Source organism: Triturus cristatus, chromosome 7, assembly GCF_964204655.1.
Source record: "Triturus cristatus chromosome 7, aTriCri1.1, whole genome shotgun sequence".
Taxonomy (NCBI): Eukaryota; Metazoa; Chordata; class Amphibia; order Caudata; family Salamandridae; genus Triturus; species Triturus cristatus.
The window spans coordinates 1,143,327,613-1,143,351,286 of record NC_140590.1 but is presented as its reverse complement, the minus strand read 5'-3'; the positions used below and the strand labels follow the sequence as shown (position 1 = coordinate 1,143,351,286).

Sequence of the window (23,674 nt, the reverse complement as noted above, 5' to 3'; positions counted from 1 at the left end):
TCTGGCCTCTCCTTAAATCTAAAAAGATTCCCTGGCTCCAACATATCAAAGTAGCTAGCGCCGGTTTAGGACTCCCGGAACTCTGGGCTTCCCCAGAAACTTTTTGCACCGGGCTAACTAAGAAAGAATTATCTTCACTGATATGTATACGGAATCTTCAAATACTTTTGAGCTCTATAACGGTGGGTAGATTGACTTCTGTGTTCCTCACAGTTAAATCTGACTCAAAATTTGAGGAATTCATGGATCTAATCGGACCCCCGCTTGCTCGAAAATTATACATTCAGTTAAGACACGGCACTCTACCAGTCAGGTCCTTTTCAGTTAAGTGGCAGACGCAGAACCAGGATAGTTGTCCCGCATGTAATTACAAATTGGAGACCGTATCACATGTGTTGTTCTTCTGCCCTGTATACTCTGTAATTAGAAAATGTTGGTTAATTCCCATTTGTAGGAATTTGGGATTTCGTCACTTTAAGCAGGCCCTTAGGTCCCTAACTTATGACACCGACCCCCCTATTGTATTTGCAGTATCTCACTATTTATATGGCATGTGGCGCAGGAGACGAACTTTTTTAAATTAATTTTCGTATTCACTTGTCTTATGATAACGTGTTGTTTAATTCTTTTTAAATTGTACAGTTATTTATTGTTTTATTGTATTTGCTAATGTACTTATGTGCACTTTTATGGTCTTATGGCCGAAATAAAGTTATCACTGACACTGGTCTTTACGCACTCAGGAGTAGGCACACCACTCCTCCCCTGCCCTGCTCACAGAGCAGCCCCGCCCACCCGCAACCAAACGTAAAATGGTAATAACTGAAAGTTATTACCATTTTATGTTTCTGCTTCTTGCACTGCGAGAAAGCAGTGGGACGACGCTCCTCCGCCATAGCGGAGGAGCCGCCCCTGCACTGCGGGCCCAATTTGTTGCTTCTGGAGGAAGTCTACAAGCCCTAGATTACATCATATCTACTTGCAAACAGTCACCATGATACCACGGATTGATTCTGTGTGTATACAGAGCATGTGGAGAGTTATTTGAGAGTAAGAGCAATGTCTGGACCTAACTGCAAACCCTCGAATTCCAGCAGGCGAGGCTTCAATACAAGTGCTTGAATACCAAGCATATTATAACAATTCAAGATTAAGGAAGTCCCTATTACCACACGAAAGCCTTGACATCATTGAATTAGAAAGGCTGGCTATTTACTTGTTGCAATTTGTCCAACACTTATTTCTCTGCACAAATTTAACTTGATACATTTTACTTTCTTGTCATTCTTTTGTGATGTACTTTCAAAGATACAAATTCTTGAAAAAGAGTAACGCATTTGAAAAAAGAGAAATTTGTATTTTATGAAAACTGCCAGCATTTTTCACACCTACCATTTCAAAACTAGCAGTCCAATCATAGAGGTAACCTTTTATTATTCTTTGAAAACTCCCTTATAAACTCATCCATACATAGGTTTTCGTGAGCTTCTTTCCCATGTGCTAAAATAGTCAAATTATGAAAGATAAAGCATTAATCTGTAATGCAAAACAGGAGAATGAGACACCCATTTAGTTGCTGAATTACAATGTGAAACTAGAAATCCTAGGATGAATCCTAGCTTCCATGCCTGGCCAAATTGTGTGATCCTAGCCAAACCTTTATTTCCCTGAGCCTCCTTTATTCATCATCACATAAGAGGGCACCTTCAAATACATGTGTTCTAGATGTGCACTGTACAAAACACATTTTCTGTGAGAACAAGCCCGAGCATTTGATGTATGAGTTCTTGGGCTTGTTGTCACTTGTAAGGTAGATCCCTAGGGGTCACATATCGTGGGTGTGGGTGATTTCCCCCTCCCTTGAGCACCACAGCAACTATTTATGAATTAGGATAATACCGCTAAGAGTGAGCACCAACACCACACGGGGCCCTATCACCCAACACGGAGTTTATTTAAAAACACATTTTCTGTTTGAGTTAGTCTACTACAATAGTGCTTCACCTGCACTAAGAATCTAAGCCACAAGTAAGGCACACATAACAACAGACTTGCCTTTTAGTTTACTAAGGGCCAGATGTACAAGCTTTTTTGCAGTTTTTGCAGTGGCCTGTTTTGCGACTGCAAAAAAGGGTGTTGGTATGCACAAACGCTATTGTGCAAGACTGTATTAGGAAGGGGCATTCCAAGGGCGTCCCTTCCTAATAACTAGGCGCATTTGTATGTATCATTGTTTTGCAACCGCAATTGAAAAACACTCGCAGTTTACCACCTACTAAGCCACTCGGAAAGAGGAAGGAGTCACCAGTGGATCCCTTCCTCTTTGTGAATGGATGCAAAAATATTTTTTAAGAGCAGGCAGTGGTCCCACAGACCACTGCCTGCTCTTAGAAAATGAAACAAACGTTTCATTTTACTTTTTTAATGTATCCCATGTAAGGTCCCTTTGATGGGAAGAGGAGGTTTCTGAGGTGGGAGTATAAGGTAAATAACACTACTCAGCCTTCCTCATTGCCAGTCTTCAGAGAGAATTTCTCTTCATTACTACCTGCAGAGACCCCAGATTCTGCAGCACACTCCCTTCCCGGCCTGATTATCCATTTTCTACCCTCCATCTTCCCTGCACCTTAGTTCACAGCTGACCTTGGGCCCCAGCCCCATATCAGCCACCATCCGACTCCATTTTCATTATTCTCGGTAAAAACATTAGGAAAATTACCCTCAAACTTAAATCATTGAATATAACAGTAAAGAAAAATGAGCACACACTTTAAAATATATTCCACAGAGGCCCTAATGACCAGACTGCTAATTAAATAAACAAAAACAGAAAGGCCATGACAGGGCCAGCTTTAGTGCTAGTGCAAAAGTCTTTATTGGTGCCCCACCACTGACCTCTTTCTCCATAGATACTTTTAATACCACCCTCCAACAGTGCCCTTCATCTCTCCATAGCTACTCCCCCTCATGCCTTCCTCCTCGGATGTCCTCACTGCCACCCTCCAAAAGTGCCCCACATCTCTACGTAGCCTCTCCCCCTCATGACCTCCTCCTCAGACTCCCACGCTACCACCCTCCACCAGTGCCCCTCATCTCTCTGAAGCCCCCCTATACCCCATGACCACCTCCTCGGATTCCATCACTGCCACCCTCCACTATTGCCCCATATAGCTCCATAGCCCATCCCCCATTACACCCTCCTCGGATTCCCTCACTACCACCCTCCAACAGTGCACCTCATCTCTCTGTAGCCTCTCCCCCTCATGACCTCCTCCTCAGAATCCCTCACTACCACCCTCCACCAGTGCCCCTCATCTCTCTGTAGCCCCCCTACACCCCATGACCACCTCCTTGGATTCAGTCCTTGCCACCCTCGACCAGTGCTCCTTATCGCTCCATAGCCCATCCCACTATGACCTTTTCCTCGGATGCCCTCACTGCCACGCTCCACCAGTGCCCCTCATCTCTCCATAGCCCCTCCAACTCATGACCTACTCCTCAGGCTCCCTCACTACCACTCTCCACAAGTGTCTCTCATCTCACCGTAGTCTCTCCCCCTCATGACCTTCTCCTCAGACTCCCTCACTATCACCCTCCACTAGTGTCTCTCATCTCTCTGTATCCACCCTACACCCCATGACCCCCTCCTCGGATGCCCTCACTGCTACGCTCCACCAGTGCCCCTCATCTCTCCATAGCCCCTCCCAACTCATGACCTACTCCTCAGACTCCCTCACTACCACCCTCCAACAGTGCCCCTTATATCTCCGTAGCCCCTCTCTCATATGCACTTCATTAGTTGTATAGCGCTACTCATAGTGTAGGGTGTCACAGTACTTTACATTGTGCCCACATTATGCAGAGACAATCAATCATACAAGTATGTAAATCAGCCTATAGGAAATGTCACATAAGCCAATGAGGATTACCAGGAGTAGGAATCACATGTCATCCATACTGGTGGGCAGTTTGGTCTGGAAAAGCACAAACATAGGATTTAAAGCATACGCCAGTGGTGGTGTGGGGGCGGGGGGTCTTTACTGATTAAAATGTATGTCTGCCCTAACAAACTCTTTATAGCAACATTAGAATTAGAAAGACTGGAGAAATATTAACTACATAAAAAAAGAAGTTTTAATTATACCTTTCAGGTTTGTATGCGGCTCTTTGATGTCAGTTCATAGGTCACTGTCCTGTTAGGATTGTAACTTCTGAACTGCAAGTAACAAAATAACCTCTGTAACCAAGGCAGTAACCTACTGAGCTATCCACATAAACTACAGTTTATCTGCATTTCAAAACTACCAACAGACAAAGGGTTGCTCTCCAGCAGGATCATTAATCGCCAGAGTTATCTGGATATTTTTACTGTTGTCTTGCATTTGTGTAAAAAGAAAGGACTTGTCCCCTTCGCCATGCCCCTATTCTACCTGCACGAGTGGTCAGGGGCACAGCCCACCTTTCTAAAAGGAGATGCGTGACTGGGGGGGCAGTTAGAAAGAGCCCAGGCCCAATCACGCAACTCCTAGAAAAAGAAAAAGATCGTTCAGAGGAATGTTTTAAATTTCAGTGCCCATTTTCTCTTGGCCTTCTTAATGTTGCTGCCAGTGGCAGCTAGTGACATTTGAAAGTGGTGAGGCGTAAAGTTAGGGATGACTTAAGTAGCAAGCGAGCACTGCATTTTCTTTTACTCTACTTTAGCCTTATTATTTTGAAGACTGTGTAGCCTCATCAAAAGGGTCCCATCACACCAATTTCAACAGAATCACAATTACAACAGGAGTATGTGACCACTTTGTCTTCTCTGCTGAGAGGCCAAGAATGGATGGCCACGTATTCTGAACACGTTTTTGACTGACTGCAGGCACTATGATTAACGTGCAGTGCCCTCAGTCTCCGCTTCAGAGCTCTCAATTGTGCCATAAACACGTAGCGCTGCTGGTGCGACTCGATCCAAAGGACCGGTGCCTGGAATCTTGAGTGATCTGATTTATAAGGCGCTGTCTGCCACATTTTACGTTTAATGTTGCCATATTATTGGAGTGTTTTGCCTGAGCACCAGTTACTTTACACAAGGAGAACACATTCAGTTTTGGTTTCCACACACAGATCACAGACTATTCCACTTTTCACGGAGTGATTGGCTGTATTTAAATAAACACAATGCAACAATAACTTCCTAGGCAATTAGTCAAAAATAATGATGCTATGGGAGTGTCAAATTAGTGTAGCCACAACAAATTAAAAAATTACACAGTAATATTTATTATTGATATTTTGAAATATCACAAAAGTAAAAAAAATTCACAGTTGTAAAGTACAAATCTACAATATATAATCATTCAATACAATAATTCTGTTAAAATTACAACAATTATACGCAAATGGGGGCACTTCTGTGGCCATATAATAGTCTTCTACGCGTGTTTCGGCGAAAAGTTAGCCTTCGTCAGGAAAAGCCAAAACTCCTGTAATTAAAAAACATAAACTCAATACTGTCTTGCATGGGTATTTTTTCAATTACTTATTCAACATATTATGACTACACAATCTAATTGACACAATTATACATTTCTTTTTATCTCTGTGTATATCTACATTGCACATTCTTTATTTGTAAGCTTTCTATTAAAGTGTGGGCGAGGATTATTTCCGAAAAGGGAGGTAGATGAAACAAACTAGATAAACAATTATTTGAGAGTAAAGTAAAAAGCGCAGAGGTATATAGATAGCAGCAATTATTAAATAGAGACATGTTTTGATCATATTTAGAAAAATGATGCTTACTGAGAGTGTAATCTTTACAGGCAGACCAAAGGTTTGATAATTTTTGGACGTTTCCAAAAAGGCCTGTAATAGTAATGAGTAATATTTAGGTGTATATAAAGATAAGAACGAAATCCAGGTAACTTTATTTGATAGAACAGTTCAATACCTGTTTTTTTGATATAGGTCCACTAGGGGTTTAAAGTCCTCACGAATGGATCAAAAATTAAGTTTTTTACGGACGATTAAAAAGAACCTGTAATTATAATAAATATTACTTCGGTGTATATTCTTCTACAAAGAGAAAATAGGGTTGATGAATTGATTTGATACTACAATTTAATACCTGTTATCTGGTATAAGTCCACCTAAATTGTGAAGGTTGAATATTCTATGCCTTCTAAAGTCCACAAATGTTGATGTAGTGGGGGCATTTACTGTTCAACGTATAGTTCTGAAATAGGAAAGCCAAATGTATATATTATTTATTGCTGCCTGCCTAATACTAATAGTATTGACAAATGTCTGACAATGGTCTATAATTACCTGATATTTTAGTTTATACGAAGATTATCCAAGGTTGAAATCGCAATGCAATGCCGTATGGAAGACGAGCATTTGTTATGTGGGGCAAATTTTCTGTGAAAAAAAAGGGGACAGAAGCCCAAGATGAGAGGTGTGCCATGCAAAAATGGCAGTTGTTATAGTGTCAAGCATGGCTAGTCTAAATAGTGCCGCGCATTCAGGAATTTAAAAGAGGTATGTGGGAGACATGGATTTAATGGCTCGCGTATAGATTCATGCATAATGGTTTCAAAAACCGGTAAAAGTATATTACCGCAAGCGGAAAGTAATTCATTATAAAAAAGTAAGATCTTTTTCTGTCTAGTCGAGACTGAGTTGGTGTACGATGTTCTAAAGGTGCGTTTCCTATTTGGCTCTCTTACCTGATAAATGGTGATCGGATACACGAAATGCCTCAAATTTGCCTATGAGCAGGTCGATGGTCAGAAAGGATAAACGTTTCTATGTGGTCTTGGCTGCATTTAAGTATCGAACTTGCTAAGGGGTAACTCAATGCAGGTGTGGTTGCGTGTTACATCATGGCGTAGGGTGAAAACGCTACTCAAGTGACCTATTTGGTTGTAGAGACAGCCAGGAGAGGTGTGTTGAATATTTGTAGGTGATTAGCGTCTACAGCGTGTCTATACATGAATACACGTGACTGGGTCTCCGAAGGGAGAACTGAATTTGACTAGACCGCTAACTTGATAGTTTTGGCGTACAGAGTATAAAAACTAGTACGCCAGATTCCTTTTTACCGGTTCGATACAGGTTTCAACCATATCGGAAACAATGAATAGTGGGATTGAAGGGTGTATAATATTTATGTTAAGATCTACAATGTGACAAAAGATATATTCTTTTGAATGTCTGTATGGGATCTAGATTGATCCAGACAGAACTTATTGGTGCATATAAATTGATTGAGCCGCTAACTCCATATTGTTTACATGCAGGACATGAAGACTGATATTTAAAATTCTGTATCATGGGTGCAATACCCAGGTCAGCTATATAGAAAAATAGTAATATAATATAATTTAAACATAATGGGTTTAAATGCTGCACAGAGCAATTACCACTGGTTTCACTAGTTGCAAGTATTAATCCCATCACCCTCTGGATGTCTGATTACCATTAGTATACCTGGAAACTTAAAGCTGGCCCAGCTTTCCAAACTTACTAATGCCAATATTTGTGAATTCAAAAAAGTTGGAAATTTGCACCCTTTCAAGGAGTATTTCTATTGGTGCAGAATTACTACTTTTTAGGTCTCAGCTAGACAGCGCATGCTCTGTCTCTTGGAGACATGTTGTTTACAATCAGTGGGCTTACAGCCAGCCCATAGCTTACCATTTGTTAGCTTCATCATCGCTCTCATATACTTTGTTCCCGTTTGTCATGGCATGCATGCGTCATGCCTCTAGTGTTTGGCACTCCCCTGAAGCATGGAACAAGTACTTGACTCTCTCCACTGCTCACGTTTTTGGAGCTACTTTTTTATTTGTGTTTAAACACTCCGTATGGGTGCTTGTGTTTTCAGTCAGGAAGCCCGTTTACCTGCTAGCCAGCCACTGCCCTGCCCTACCGGGACCACAAGGACCAGGTCCCTGCGCGGCACAGAGCCGCCGACGTCACCAGCACTGCCCGGAGGCGCCATAAAATCATAGTGGGCTCCCGCAATGCGGGAAGCCCGTTTACCTGCTAGCCAGCCACTGCTCAGCCCTACCAGGACCACAAGGACCAAGTCCCTACGCGGCACGGAGCCGTCGCCATCACCTGCAGCGCCAGGAGGTGCCATGAAACCATCAAGGACTCCCGCAAAGTGGGAAGCCCGTTTACCTGCTAGCCAGCCACTGCCCCGCCCAACCAGGACCACAAGGACCAGGTCCCTATGCGGAACAGAGTCGGCACCATCACCAGCAGCGCCAAGAAGTGCCATAAAATCATCGTGGGCTCCCGTGACGCGGGAAGCCCATTTACCTGCTAGCCAGCCACTGCCCTGCCCTACCGGGGCCACAAGGACCAGGTCCCTATGTGGCACGGAGCCGCCGTCGTCACCAGCAATGCCAGGAGGCGCCGTAAAATCATCGCGGGCTCCCATGATTCGGGAAGCTTGTTTACCTGCTAGCCAGCCACTGCCCTGCCCTACCGTGACCACAAGGACCAGGTCCCTATGTGGCACGGAGCCATCACCAGCAGCACCAGGAGGCGCCATAAAATCATCGCGGGCTCACGTCTGCGCCCGTCAGAGCCCGGAAGAGGCTGCGCTGGGCCTACCCTCTTCGTTCCCAATGAAAGTCAGTGGGAAGAGGGTGTAATATATATATGTAATATGTAATATGTAATATGTATAAATGTACTTAGGCTGTAATAATTAATCTGTTCCATTTCATCAGGTACTGTTTCGTTATTGGTTTTTGTCTTTTGTATCTGCTCAAGGATTGGCTGGGACAATTTTGTGCAGGCCTTTTTTATTCATTTACTAATTTGATGCGCTTTACGATATGGGTAAGCGCAAGGCGGTGGACGGGGCTCCAAGGGTTCCGAAGGGGGAAAAAAGCACCAACCAGAAGGGCAAATGACGACGTTCTTACCCGAATTGACTCACTTTTGACTGAATGCACTGATTTTATTTCTAAACCTGTGTTACCCAACCCAAATTTAAGGGCTCACTCTAGGTCCCCGCCTAAGCGAATCCATAAAATGTTCGAAAAGCCTCTCCTGAAACCTCATTTGCCAGCACCTGATGGGGATGATGGGTTGACAAATTATACCAGTTGTGCTAACTCACCTACAACTAACGAGTCTATAATGGTAGATTGTAGCAACAGGTACTCTGTACTCGCCAACATTAAACCAGAGCTGGAGAACTTTGCTACACTAGGGAGTGTCTGTATTGATACCAAGACCCTGACCATGCTGCGTGTATGATGGAAATCATCATTGAGTTGAAACAACAAGTTAAAATCCTCCTTGATACTGTAGGAAACAGTGCTGGGGGGTATAGGAATAATCACATGTGCCATGGCAGGGGAGAGGGGGTCGGTGTGAAAAGTGCCAAGGATAATACTCTTTCTGACTACCTATGTCAGCATTGTCCCCCTCTTGACACGAGATGTGCAGTCCTACTCCGTCCCACCCACGAGATTACATGGTAGGGAAAAGGTTGTTGAACAGATGCCTTTGGGGAGTGTGCATGAAGAAAGACCCCCCGGGGAGTACGGGACTGCTAGCAAGGAGCAGTGGGGGGGTAGTGGTCCCGTACACCCCCCTCGGCTATTCATTGGCCCCAAACCAATGGGGGGCATGAATGGGGAGGTGAAAGGACAGTCGTTTATTTAACAAAACAAAGAGTCCCTGTTAAACAAAGTTATCTATTGGTTTTGTGAAACTAGACAATATTACTCAATAATTAGGAGCAATATTGTCAATGTGGAAAGGTTCACAACTTTAGAAGGAGCACAAGATCTAATCAGGGTCTCATTTTTTAACTAAGATATAGTAGAGGGGCTTTTGGTTGTTGAAGCTCTCACAATTTCAAATGCACACACTGTCATCCAGCTCAAAGTTTGAACTCCTATTAATTCTCTGAGAACTCAGCACATGCAGACTAATAGGGGAACAAGCATAGGGACTGGAGCAGACAGTAGAAATCGCCAGTGACTGGAGCATAGGATCTCTTGTACTGTGGATGTTTGCGGAAGTATGGGGGTTGAGAATTTATTGTCGCTTCCCGTACAAGAAGGGGATCCCCCTAGGACCAGGGAGACTGTTTTGGGCAGTCTAGCATCTGCCTGTATAAGCAAGAAGGGTCAAAGATGTTAGAAACTAACAATATGTTAATTGCTAGTACCCCCAAAGCTACTCCTATTCCATATGAGGTAGCACTAGCTCTGGAGTCCATGGTGAGGATAGCCTCATGGAATGTAGCGGGATTGGCCAAACATTTGACTGATGTGCTATGGGGAGAATTTATAGACACCTACGAGATATGCCTATTCCAGGAAACCTGGTGTCATGTACCATTTCATAGAAATGGGTATACATCTTTTTGTGTTGAAGTGATTAAGAGCTCAAAGGGAAGACCCTCAGGGGGATTGGATATTTGGGTTAAGACTTCGCTATGATGCACTATTAGCACTTTGCCTTGCAGCTCAAAGGATATTCTCGCTCTTAGACTCTTGTTTCCCTCTGGCTTGTCTATAAAACTAATAAATGTTTATAACAGGGTAGAGGGTAGGATCAAGGAAACATCCACTATCCACCAACTAGAGCAACAGCTCTTTTCCCCGAGGACAAGAGACTTAATACTGGTGGCGGGAGATTTCAATACAACTTTTGAGCCAATAGCAGCAGCCCCCCATGACTTAACCACTGACTTGGATAACCAATGGGGTGTACCCCATTTAGACTTGCCCAAAGTAAGATGGAAATCCAAAGCAGGCCAGCTTCTGGCACTAATCCTCGAGTATGATCTTAGAACCACTAATGGTAGGTGCACCTTAGACCGTCAGGGCAAAACTACTTTCAATAGACCAGGCTATTGTAGTAGCATTGATTACTTCCTAGCCCAAGTCGAGTTATGGCCTGCAGTCATAGACATGGAGGTGATTGATCGCTCTGATAGTGATCATAATGTCCTCAGTTTATCACTAAGTATCCAGAAAACACCTCACCGTGGGAACAGGGGCCTTAGTGATATTGGTGAACTTCAGTCTACTAATAACCTGAGAACTATTAAATGGGACTGGGTAGCTAAAAATCCTGCGACATTAACCATTATTAAGGGAATTGTTAAGGCTCAATTTGATCAGTTGTCCACACTCCCTATCACGTTGAGAAACAACAAAATGTTATATATACATGAGGAATTTGGGGAGACCATAAGAGATGTCCTTGGTAAACAAAGAAGCAAGAACACATTGCCCTAAAATTGAGTCCTGATACAATGATGCCTGTAGAGTGGCAAAAGGTGAGCTTCTGGAAGCCATAAAATCTAATTCACAGGTCCAGATCATGAAATCCAGGGCACATCATAGAGCGGTAATTATTAACACAAAAGGGAGTGGGAAGAATCGTTATGGTCAGATCTGCACGATGCCTTGGTAAATAGGGATACTAGGGATTTTTGGAAAAGTGCAGCTATCATGTCTAGGGGTAAGAAATCTGTATTTGACTTCTGTATTCAACCTGAGGAGTGGGTTGCACATTTTAGCCACTTATACACAGACAATCTTAGGTTGCCCAAGGAAAGAGATACCATAGTTGCGAGTGGGGCCCTTTTTGAGCCTAACGATTTGCAATTTTCACTCAGAGAGACAGAAGTGGCAATTAGCTTCTGTGTTTCTGGTCGTGCCCCTGGACCCGATAGGATACCTAATGATCTATATAAAGAAGATCTAAAAATATGGGGACCATATATCAACTTACTCTCTAATAGTATTCTTTCAGGAATTAAAATACCCCCCTCATGGAAGCTGGCTGAGATTGTGACTATTTTTAAGAAGGGGGCCGTGTTCTTCCGGTGAACTATAGGCCCATCAGCCTCATTGACTCATTACAAAAAAATCTTTGTAAACAGGTCCTTGCCCACATCCAGGAGTGGATTAGAGAGGGGAACATTATTTCAGAGTGGCAGGCCGGTTTTAGGGAACAAGTAAGTACCCTAGACCACATTTTCAGTTTTATGTGTATTTTTTGGAGGGAAGTCACTATTCGCAAAAGCAAATTATATGTTGCCTTTGTGGATTTACATGCCACTTTTGATATGGTACCGAGAGCAAAATTGTGGGAAGTCCTAGAAAAGATGGGAATGCCAGCCCCTCTTCTCAATATTTTAATAAGACTTCATGCTAATACTCTGGCACAAGTGAGGTGGGGTGAAAATGGGGCCCTAACTGAAGTGATTAACATTGATAAAGGAAATAGGCAGGGGTGTGTATTAGCACCCACCCTGTTTACCCTTTTCATCAACAATGTCATTAGTTTTTTGACCAGGGATGGCTGTGATGCTCCGAGAATGGGAGGCAAATGGGCCCCTGCTCTCTTATTTGCGGATGACACTCTGCTCATATCTAAGTCACCGCAAGGGCTCCAGCAGCTGCTAGATGATTTTCAGGAATTTTGTTCGGGAAGGGGGCTGGAGTTAAATAGTTCCAAAATAAAATGTATGCTGTTTTCATCTAACTCAAAGATCGAATGTAAGAAACAACTGTATGTGGGCGGTGAATCACTAGAATTAGTGACAGATTATGATCATCTGGGTATTAAACTCACCCAGAATATGAGCTGGGCCCCACATTTGGATAAAGCACAGCTAAATTTGATCCATCAAACGGCAAGTATACTGAAAATTCATAGGAGAACTAGATCTAGAAAGCTGGCTCCAGAGTTAGAAATCTACAACTCTAAAGCCCTAGGTGCGACCTTATATGGCGCAGAGCTCTGGGGTTGCTCTAACTGTAACAACTTCCCAGTTACTGAACAAAAATTCTTAAGATCAATAGTGAATCTTCCGGTGTCTACTCCGTTGATTCCTCTCTATTTAGATCTTAACCAGAAGAGGATTTTACATAAAATCGGCCTGCGGATACTTGGCATCGATTATGGACCACTACAGCACTCACCTCCTATAGGGTGGGTCTCCGTGAGCTAATGATAGCATCTTGTGTGTACAAGATTCCCTGGATGCTTACAGTCAAGAATCTGCTAGTTAAGCTAGGACTGGTTGCCTATTGGAGAAATCCGGAAACCCTTAGCCAGATTAATAAATTTAGTCTTAAAGTTGTATATTGGGGTTTTATCGAAACTGACCTGATAATGAATTGCAAGAGATCACTATCGAATGATTTTATGAATTTAAAAAAAGACTCTGTTATTTGAGCCTACATTGGATGAAATTGAACCCCCGCTAGCGAGGAAACGATACCTACAGTTTAGGTATGGTTGCCTACCTCTAAATTACTTTAAAAGAAATTGGTGTAAAGCAGGAGAGAGTGCTGAAGAATATTGTCCCTGTTGCCACAGGATTCCTGAGTCACCTGATCATGTTTTATTTATTTTCCCTTCTACTCCCGATCGCGACTTAAATGGATTGCTCCCCTTTGCAGAAATCTTGGAGAAAGGAGATACAAGGAGGCATACAGAATATTGAAGACAAACACAACACGTATGATTGTATTTTGTATAGCTACATTTTTAATGGCTGTGTGGATCAGGTGCACTAAGTACTCTCCTGACAGTCTCTAGGGTGTAGGTCTTATGGCGCACCACTCTCTACGGTGCCGTAATGCTTCTATCGTGGGTTATGTCCTATTTTATAAGCATATAGCATCTTAACATTCTTTTAATTCCTCTTTTAACATTTCTAAAGATGAGGATTTTAAGTATTAATAAGGATGTATCCACACAAACACTGATGCGCTTTGATCGACCAATATGTCTGTATTGTGAATAAGCTGTGAATTTCTACTCACAATGTTATGACCGATTTTTTTTTAAAGAGCATAATTTTAATCATATTCTATTTGCCTTCCAAGTACACCGTGATGAAGCTTGAAACTGTAAACAATTATGCAATTTTCTTATAATCATGCTGCTACTATAGTGAATTCTCTGTTTTTGCACAAACACTGATGCACTTTGACTGACTCACTTTGCTGTGACTGTAAATAGACTGTGAATGTTTATTTATAATGAAATGTTTTTTTGTATTGTGTGTTTGTAATTGTCTAGTTTTATGGTGTACTTTTATGATCCCCAGTGATCGAAATAAAGTCTTTTGATTGATTGGTTTTCAGTTGCTCCTTTTCCCTCCCACCCATCTCCCATTCGTGTTGCTTAATTTCCCCTTGCAAACGCCCGCCCCAACCCTGTTGCTTATTTTCCCTTTTACCCCCTGCCCCTTCAGCTTCTTCTCTCCCTCTCCCATTCCCCCCCCCCCCCACCCCAGCCTGTGTTCAGCTTCCCACTACCTGTCCTATCCAGGACCACACAGAGATCATTTGGAGCGGCTTTAAGAACTGCACATCCACTGTTCAGGAATAAGCTTGATTGAGCACAACTTTAGTGTAATCCATGGTACCCTTTACTCAATATTGACATCTAAGGTGGTTCAGCAGGATAGCTCAGTGAGTTAAGCTCTCAATGTTATTTTTACTTGACATTTGTGTAGCTCGCTGCTGCTGCCGCTTGTCTAGCCATGCAGTGGTGGACCTTGCTCATCAATTTGATTTTTCAAACTTTTAAAATGGACAATGTTAAAAGTTGGCATTTATCACAGTGCGCACAAATGACAAAATGTTGGTAATAAAAGCCATACATAAACACTGTGGAGTTTTCTCTCATTTATTTTTTCAGGTGTTTTGGGGACTATTGACAACTATGCATGCCATTATGCAGCCTTCATTTCTCTATGAGAATTAGTTCTACTGGTTACACTGAGCCCGGAACTTCCAGCTGCCCCAAACCCCAGCCCCCTACCATGGGGATGGGCTGATGCTTACAAAAGGTGACTTTTTTTCTCTTCACTGGTGTGAAGGGATTTCTTTGCATTCTAAGAACTCCTATGCCTTGGCCAAATGACACTTGTTGCAAATCCTGAGCTCCAGGTCTGGACGGAAGGGACGATCTGAAGCTCTGTAGTATAAAGTGCTGCCCTCCCTGTACACTCACCAGTTGCCCCTTCCCCCTTGCACATACTCCTGCCCTTCCCCCTCCCTCTTTGTATTTCTCCCCACACCCCGGATACTCTCAATCCCTCAGTCTGCACAGGGCTCCATCTGCTACTATTAGAATGTGAACAGCAGGGATTCAGAACCCAGGCGCCCCTCCCGCCTCTCCCCTTCTTCTGAGAGCAGCACTGATACCGCTTTTTCCCACAGTTTTCTATTGTGCAAACTCAACCTGAAGGTATTGGAGCACTTTACTTGAGCAACAGTTAGTTTAAACAAGGACACATTCATTTTAGGTCTCAACTAGACAGTGCATGGGCTGTCTCTTCGCCCCCCGTATTAAAGCGCTATGACGTACCAGCGCGAGCTGCGTCTTAGCACTTTTTTTCTCTGACTTTCCGCCATGCTGACCAGCAGACGTGTTGCTACACAACATAGCTAAAAGACATTCACATTGACAACGCCAACAGCAGTCGCATTGCCGTGATCTTTTGGCTTTGTCACTGCTTGTTCAGTAAACTAGTCACTATATTTGTTTTCGGTCCTGATTAAAAACATGAGCAAGTTAAAACCTCTTAGTGAAATGAAAATGATGAGATACACAGACTTAGCAGATAATTCGAGAAATACCCCAGTTGAAGCTACGCCGCTGCCTTTCCCACCTGGGCCTGGTAGTTCTCTCAGGGAGCTCATGACTATGGCCACGAAAAACACAATGGCCTGGAGTCCATGCCCTGGGAACACTTATTTGAAATATATGTTCACTGCATTTACTCTTCATCTTTGCTACAAGAAGCTTTATGGTAGAGTTCTCAAATCGGTGCATGTGGGCAGGGCCACATATTTCTAGTCCTCGCCTTTTACAAATCATTTTATCAAGTGACTGATGGCCCCATGTACTAAGCCTGCGTTGCAAATAGAGGAGGGTATGCAGGAAAATTAATATGGTGAGCACAGCCAGTTTTTAGAAAGATTAATATTTCGCCCTCCAACAACAATACCGTTACCGAATATGTGGAAATCAGTAGTCATTTAAACCCTAAACATGGCCTAGATTCTTACTATAGAGGGAACTACATTATAGTCTACTAAATCAAACACAGGAAGGTCTTGTACAGTGCATATCTTGAACACAAGTATTTAAACGTGTGCTTATATGTAATAATAAAGAAAAAAGAGACTGTAAAATAAAATACTTGCCCAGAATCACACAAGTTCGACAAGCAGGGAAGCCAATATGTGAAACCTTAAAATCTGAATCTCTCATTTTCTAATTTAGCTGTGCTTCATTCATGCCCACCTTTGACCTGTTTTCAGCCTGACTCTACACTTGCATAAACATTAGGTCATGAATCTAAGTTGAGACATTGTAGGCTGCGTAAACATGCAAAGTCAGCACAAAAGAACAGCTGATGTCTACACTGTGGGTTTTGTGTGTATTTTAAACAATGGTAAAGCCTTAGACAAAGTTTGTTCAGATAAGCCTATCTTGTTATGCAGCTTCAAGACGCGACAGTTACACAAGGCACCAAGGTTGTTGATTCTTACCGATGGTCTCATTTGTGTGTTCTTCCCAAAGCTCTATTTACCTCTGGGCGTTCCTAGTCTGTGATTTTCCCTATATAAACACATGTAACCATTGTTCAGGCTGTTCTATCCTTGGGTATCTTGATGGTACTTGTTGGATGGAAACCCATTCATGAATGATTAAATAAACTATTCATGGTTTGACTTTGCTCTCCTGTAGATTCCTCCTTACTTGATAAGAACCCGTGGCGAAGTGATGATCCCTGCACCCGCAGGTTATTAATTAATCTGCTCGACAGATTGGCGCCCAAACGTGGGTCTCCATCAAGCGCTCGCAGTCGGACCAGGGCAGGAGATCAGGTCGGTAAAATGAACTTCGCTGAGGAAGCACCCCACCTGATGAGCTTAGTGTTGCTTGTGGTCCAAGGTGATTTTTCAGCTCTCCAATTGATCTTCCTGGCGGCTGCTAGCCTTGACTGGAGCCTTCGGTTGGTGATTTTCTCTGAATCAGGGAGGATCGACAGGTGGGAGGCGAAGACTACGCATGAGGTAAATCTGTATTGAACCGGTTCATTTGTTCATTTGGTTTGGATCTGTTTGATCTTTGCTTGACTTGGTATTTGTCTTGACTTGGTATTTGATTGGTAATCTGTTTGGAATTTGGTAATCTGTTCGGACTCTGTTTAGAATTTTGAAACCTAGGTTCTGTTCGGTATTTAGAGATCTAAGATTTGTTTTGAGACTTGCTATTTGTTTTGACCAACATTTTTTCTTACAGTTAATGTGAGAATATTTTTTATTTCTCTCTGTTTATACGTTTTTTTTTCTTATATAACATGCCTTTGTTTAGTACCCTTTGGAAGTTTTGTTGTTGCTGCTGTGATAAGCATAGCATTTTGGAAGCAAGTCAGCCGGCGCCACCAGAAGGTACGCCAAATTTTGAGATGTACATCAAATATGGTATTTGTCCCATCATGTATAATACATTGTGGAACAAATACACAAAAGGGGATCCCCAGCTGAGATGGCCATTAGAGGGAACTATGGACCCTCACAAACTCGAGTATTTAGAGAATCAATTGTTTTTGAAGAAAGTTAGGCCGGCTATGTTTGACAGTTTGCGTATGTGGAGAAAAGAAGTGAGGGAGCGGCAGCTCAAAGCAGAGAAGGTACAAAGGAAACAGGAAAGGAAGACAGAGTATCAGAAGTATAAGGAATTGAAGGGTAAGGAAGTTCAGGAGAAAAAGGAATGTTTAGATAGGGAGCATAGATTATTAATATCTAAAGAATATATAGTTAGACCAACAGTAACAGTAGAGGTCCACCTAGAAGATGTGGACTCAGATATTAGCATAGAGGTGATATTAGTATCATACTTGGAGGTCAAATGGTAGCCTGTGTGGTCTGCTCATTCTAGTTAAGTTTAATCTGGTATTTGTATTTAAGTGTATCGCTACTGTGTTGGGTAACTAGTATAGAATGACTAAAGTTAGAAAGACCACCGTGACGACCAGATCAACTACTAGAAATAAGCCAGAACTAACTACACCTCTACCATCCATCACGGCTATAGACCTAATGTTACAAAAAACTATTGGTGTAGTTGCTGATGCAATCCAAGACACGGAGAGACGTCTCTCACTGACCCCAAACATGTGCTTCCCAAACCTCTCAATGCATACTACTGTGCAGAGTAATACTGTGGAGTCTATAATTAATGCAGAGGATTCTCTTTTGCTGCAATCTTTCGCGGGGTTGCCTAGTGGTAAAAGTTGTAGAAATAATATATCTTTAGCCTCACTTATTCCACCAAATAGCACTGAAGGAAGTCCTCTATTTGTTTTGAACGGTGGGGTTAATTCATGTTTATTACATTCAGGAAACATGTTATTGAACTCCCCAGGGGAAGTACTAGCAGAAAGTTCCCCCTTATTTAATACAATAGAAGTAGATAAATCTCCTTCCTTAAAAATGAATAAACGGCGTTATGGAAAGAAAAAAAAACTAAATCTATTGTGAGGAAGACATACAAACCCCTAGGCAACCATAAGCCTTCTGCAAAAGACGTTTGGCTAAATTTCAGACTGGCTAAACCGACAATTAGTACATCTAATATGATCACAACATCTTCAGAACAAGCTGTACCATTGTCCAACGAAAATCAGTCAAAGAATAATAATACTTTTATAAATGAGACAACACAAACTGAAAAGGTGTGCTTAATAGATGAATTATATCTGACAGAACTGGAACAGTTGATCAGATCCCTTTTTCAGCCTATAAGTGAGAAAATTATCAGCATAGAGCAAACCCTTATAAAACTTGAGAAACTTCAAAATAAGGACTCTATTAGTATGCTCAAATCCTCTAATGCTTTTACCCAGACAGATAATATAGAAATTGTCGGTCATAACTCGACATCCTTTTTTCCCTTGGGAGATAAAGATCAAACTGACCCAAAACACCATACAAGCGTATATAAAAAATCATTAGTTTCCTTGACTATGCCTACACCTTTGGCGGGCCCCTCAGTTGGTAGTGACGAGAGCGAATGGACCACGGAAGATATATCTCCTGTCCCATTTGACGCCCAGGCTGAGTCTGATAGGCCTACATCAATAGTACCACCAGCCACCAATACACGATCAGCGCAAAAATACATGCAGCCCCAACAAAGCAAGAAACCCATCCACATCAATCTCCCTCCTGAATCCCAACTATACACCATAGTGATGATAGGTGTACCGCAACTAGAAATGGGTAAGGTGGAGAGATATGGGGATCTGAAAAATAAAGTAAGTCATTGGCTAACCGCCCATAGGCCGATCCCCCGCCACATAAATGGCAAAATTACAAATGTTAGGAGGGTCGATTGGGTGGGCCATAGATTTAAATCAACTGAGGGCGACTGCATTGTTGTTACTTTTAATGATAATCGTGCAGTAAGGCACATCATTAGCTGGAAGGATGATAGGATCCACAGTCTAATTCGTACTAAGGATCTAAGCTATTTTTACCCCTCAAGAAATTATAGCTCTAATAAAATGTCCTCATATTTTAATACTGAGGATGAGGCAAATCATGCCATCCGTAATTTAAACAATAATGGAGTAACATCAAGGAACTTTGATCTGTATACCACAAGAGATCAAAGATACCATAGAAGTGATACATTAGGTGAGTTTAGAAAAACTAACCACCCAGCAACATATCATGAGAGATGGGAGGGGTCAAACGGATTATACAGTTATCGTAACCCACCTCAATCAATACATTCCAACACTTACTATAATGTACCTACCTCAAATAGGTTTGATGTTTTTTATGAGCAAAATGGCCTGGAGGGGGTTGATTGACTGTGTGATATATCAGCCATACCTATGTTTAATGATTTTAAGTTAAGCAACCCTGCCCATGTTGACAACATTCCCTTCCCACTTATTGACCCAGACAGTAATAATCTCATAGAGCCAGTTACTGACCTCTTCACAGTTAGTCCCTAATCAGTTGAACATGAGCATAATAGTTAACTGCACTATCAGCCTGAAGTTTTTAACTTTCAACCAACTCATGTAGACTCAAAACCTCCTACAGGAGAAACTGGAGGAGTTACAAATGCTGTACAACTTAATCGGGTTTTAGAACCTACTATTACTGAGGCTGCAATTGACACAGAGAATGGTGATGTCTGTAACGTGAGTCTAGTCTCTTGGAACATAGCAGGCCTGGCTGATAAAATATGTGACTCTGCCTGGCTTGCATTTGTTAAAAAATATGCAATTATATGCCTCCAAGAGACATGGATGGTAGAAAATAATGCCTTCATTGAAGGATATCAAAGCTTTCTTAGGCCAGCAGCCCCATCAGCTAGTGGCAGAGCAAAGGGGGGTCTTGCTATTTTTATTAATCTGGCTCTTTCCTGTGATATAATTAATCAACAATGTGCAAATTGTAATATTCAAATACTCGTACTGAAGAGAGGCAAACATGCTCTGAATCTAGTTAATTTCTATAACGCTGTATCCAGCCAAGGGGAGTGTAATATATTGTTACTGAAAGAATTGTTGAAAGAAGGTTCAGGCACTTTGCCATGTAATGTATTGATTGTAGGAGATTTTAATGTACATCCTTGCGGTAACCCTCAAGATACCCCTATGGGATCCCTGGGGTGTAACAGCATGGATGGTTTCCACTTTGATCATACTAGACGTGGTTCTCACCTAAATGATTTGCTAAATGAAAACAACTTGTTTGTAGCTATGTCATTAGTTCCTGATACCAAAGTTTATGATATTCCGACATTTAAAGGCTCAGGCAATGGATCCTTTATAGACCACATATTATTATCCGCCGACCTTGTCAATCAGGCTTCCAGTTTTACCATCCAAACAAACATCTACAGTGATCATAACCAATGTTCCCTCTAATTTTTCTTTCTTATGTGCGGCAATAGAATGTTGGTGTGCACTCTTTTATTGCTTGTGTGCGCAACTGAGTGATAAGATGTGCAACAAGGCAAGTCGATCCGCTGCCACTTATAGGTAAATGACAAGCATTGGCACTGCCAATAAGCCTTGCTTTTAATTAAAAGTGACTTCTTGGTCACTGATTGGTTTAAGCACTGAATACGTCATCACACATGCACCCTGTCAATCATCCTTGCACTTGTGCATCTATAAATCACTTATTCATTCTTGCATTCACCAACATACACAACCACAATACAGCACATACACAAGTTGAGTCACATTTGCAAGATAAATTGAAAGAATAAAAGTAGAAAAATACAACATGCTATCGGCTAAAAATGGCAGATGTGTGCAATAATAAAGTTAAACAAAGCAGCTCGTTTCTTGCCCTCTGTGTGTGCCTTCTCCGCTCATTTCTTGCACTCTGTTTGTGCCTTCTCTGCTCGTTTCTTGCCCTCTTTTTGCCTTTTCTGCACATTTCTTGCCCTCTGTTTCTAACTTCACTGCTCGTATCTTGCCCTCTTTTTGCCTTTTCTGCTTGTTTCTTGCCCCTGGTTTGTGCCTCCTTCGCTGCTCATTTCTTGCCCTCTTTTTGCCTTTTCTGCTCAATTCTTGACCTCTGTTTATGCCTTCTCTGCTTGTTTCTTGCCCTCTTTTTGTCTTTCCTGCTTGTTTCTTGCCCTATTGTTGCCTCTTCTGTTCACTTCTTGCCCTCTATTTCTGCCTTATCTGCTCATTTCTCACCCTCTGTTTGCCTTTTCTGCTTACTTCTTGCTCTCTGTTTTGCTTTTTCTGCTCGTCTCGTGCCCTCTTCCTGACGTTTTCCTCCGCCTGTTGCCCAGCGCCTCTACTTCCCCCCAGGACACCTTCCCATGCAGAGTTCAGAAACAAACTCTAAACTTGGCTTTTTGACGGAGGCCTTGCATCCCAGCACCCAGATATCCTTGGGGTGACAGCGCTGCACACTAAAAATGCTGAGTGATTGATTGATTCAAATAAAGATACTTTCAAAAAGGTTATGATTGTTTGAAAAATGTTGATTTGCGACGTTTCTAATGGAGGTGAGTGGGAGAACTTGGTGAACTGGTTTGTAGGCAAAGGCCTATTGTTTGGGAAGTCCACTGCCAGTCCTTGCTTTCTGGTTCACATTCCAAAGTACTTGACGTTTGTTTTTATAATCAGATAAGTAATATTACTAAGTCATTCCCCAAATGCCCCATAATGCCTGATGACCTTTTAAGTACTTAGTGTCTGGGCAAGTATTTTCAGTGGCCACTTAGAGTGTATTCTCTGCTAAGCCTAAAATATTTGCCCTATTTGTTTATCTTTTGCTTTGTCATGTGTATACAGTTGGCAATAACCTGTTTCACTAATAAAAGATATGAAAAGGGCACTCACTTGTTCCTAATCTGTCTGGGGTCCAAAAACCCTAGAACTAGCCCTGCTGCTGATTGTGTAATCGCTGCATAAGTGTCAACGGCACATACTGCAGAACTCCTGGCAGTTTCGAGAAGTGGGATGAAAAACTAACATATTGAGCAGTTTGAGGCGGGAGACACAAATGTGAATGGCAGCATGCAGTAGGGAGCATTTTAGGAGTCACTGCATAGGTAACTGACTAACAATAACAGCTGAAGGTGCTGTATTGGATGGAAGCATCTTACAAACAGTAAAAGCACATGTGAAGCCAGTGACGCTACGCAGTGAAAAAAAAAGAAGAACTGGAGAAATCAGGAGGTGGCCTGGTCGGAGGCAGTGAAGTAAGGTGCAGCACGCCGGTGAAGAGTGTTTAACAAGTTACTGCAGAGGTGAATGGGCAGCAAAAATAGCAGAGGCTGCTGAACTGAGACCAACCAGCATACCGACTGATAAGGCCTCAGACAAGCATGCGTGATGCCACAGCCAGACACAGAAGGAGAAAGCAAAAGGTGGAGGCAGCTCTTCCAAGTACCATGCATCAGGCGTTAGACTAACGCATTTCAGTGTGGTGATCTGCATCACCGCACTGAAATGCAAAGTCATGCATTTATATTGATATATCCTCATGGCCTGTGTTCCGTTGCGCCTTGGGTGTCTCTCTGTGGAGCCTTGGGAGAGCGGGTATCTGAAGCGGGTTGTGGCCTGTTTTATTTCTTGGTCAAGGAGTCCCACACCCGTTTCTTGACAGCGCCAGGTCTATCTTCCTCACATGCAGAGGCAAAAAAGTCAGAAGCCGCACATGAAGGTGGATTCTTCACTTAGTTAATCCAGAAACCCTCAGTCTGCCCGGCCGGCCAGATCAGCTATCACAGCACAGCAAACCATCTCCCATAGGGAACGAATATTTATTAGAGCGTTTTGTAAAATAGCGTAGGCTGTATCCGGTTTAATCTTGGTGCCCAATTAAATGGCACAGTTTACTTTCGATTTATTAGGGCATCTTCTTAAAATACAAAGAATTTCAAGCAATTATTCTAATGGCAACAGACAGTGCAAACATAGGTGGACTGCTCACCCAGTTGTACATGTAAAGTGTGGATCATGTCAATCACAGTGCCTTCCCATAAAGTACAGCTGCCTGCTTAGTTGTGACCTAAATGCGTGTCTCCCACTCTCAGCTTTAGAATGCAGCTGTGCTTACTGCTCATGTCGCTGTATGTGAGTCTGCGAGTCACGCAGCTTTCAGTGTGCCTT

General features: G+C 42.4%; 1 long non-coding RNA gene across 1 annotated transcript; it reads right to left on the bottom strand.

Moving 5' to 3' along the window:
- Positions 1-5,807: 5,807 nt before the first annotated feature.
- LOC146811264 (uncharacterized) lies at positions 5,808-6,406 on the bottom strand. The gene is made up of 4 exons (XR_014965804.1): positions 6,313-6,406; positions 6,113-6,220; positions 5,936-6,022; positions 5,808-5,850 (listed from the first exon to the last, which is right to left on the bottom strand). It is a non-coding gene; the product is annotated as an uncharacterized LOC146811264 (long non-coding RNA).
- Between the last annotated feature and the right edge of the window lie 17,268 nt (positions 6,407-23,674).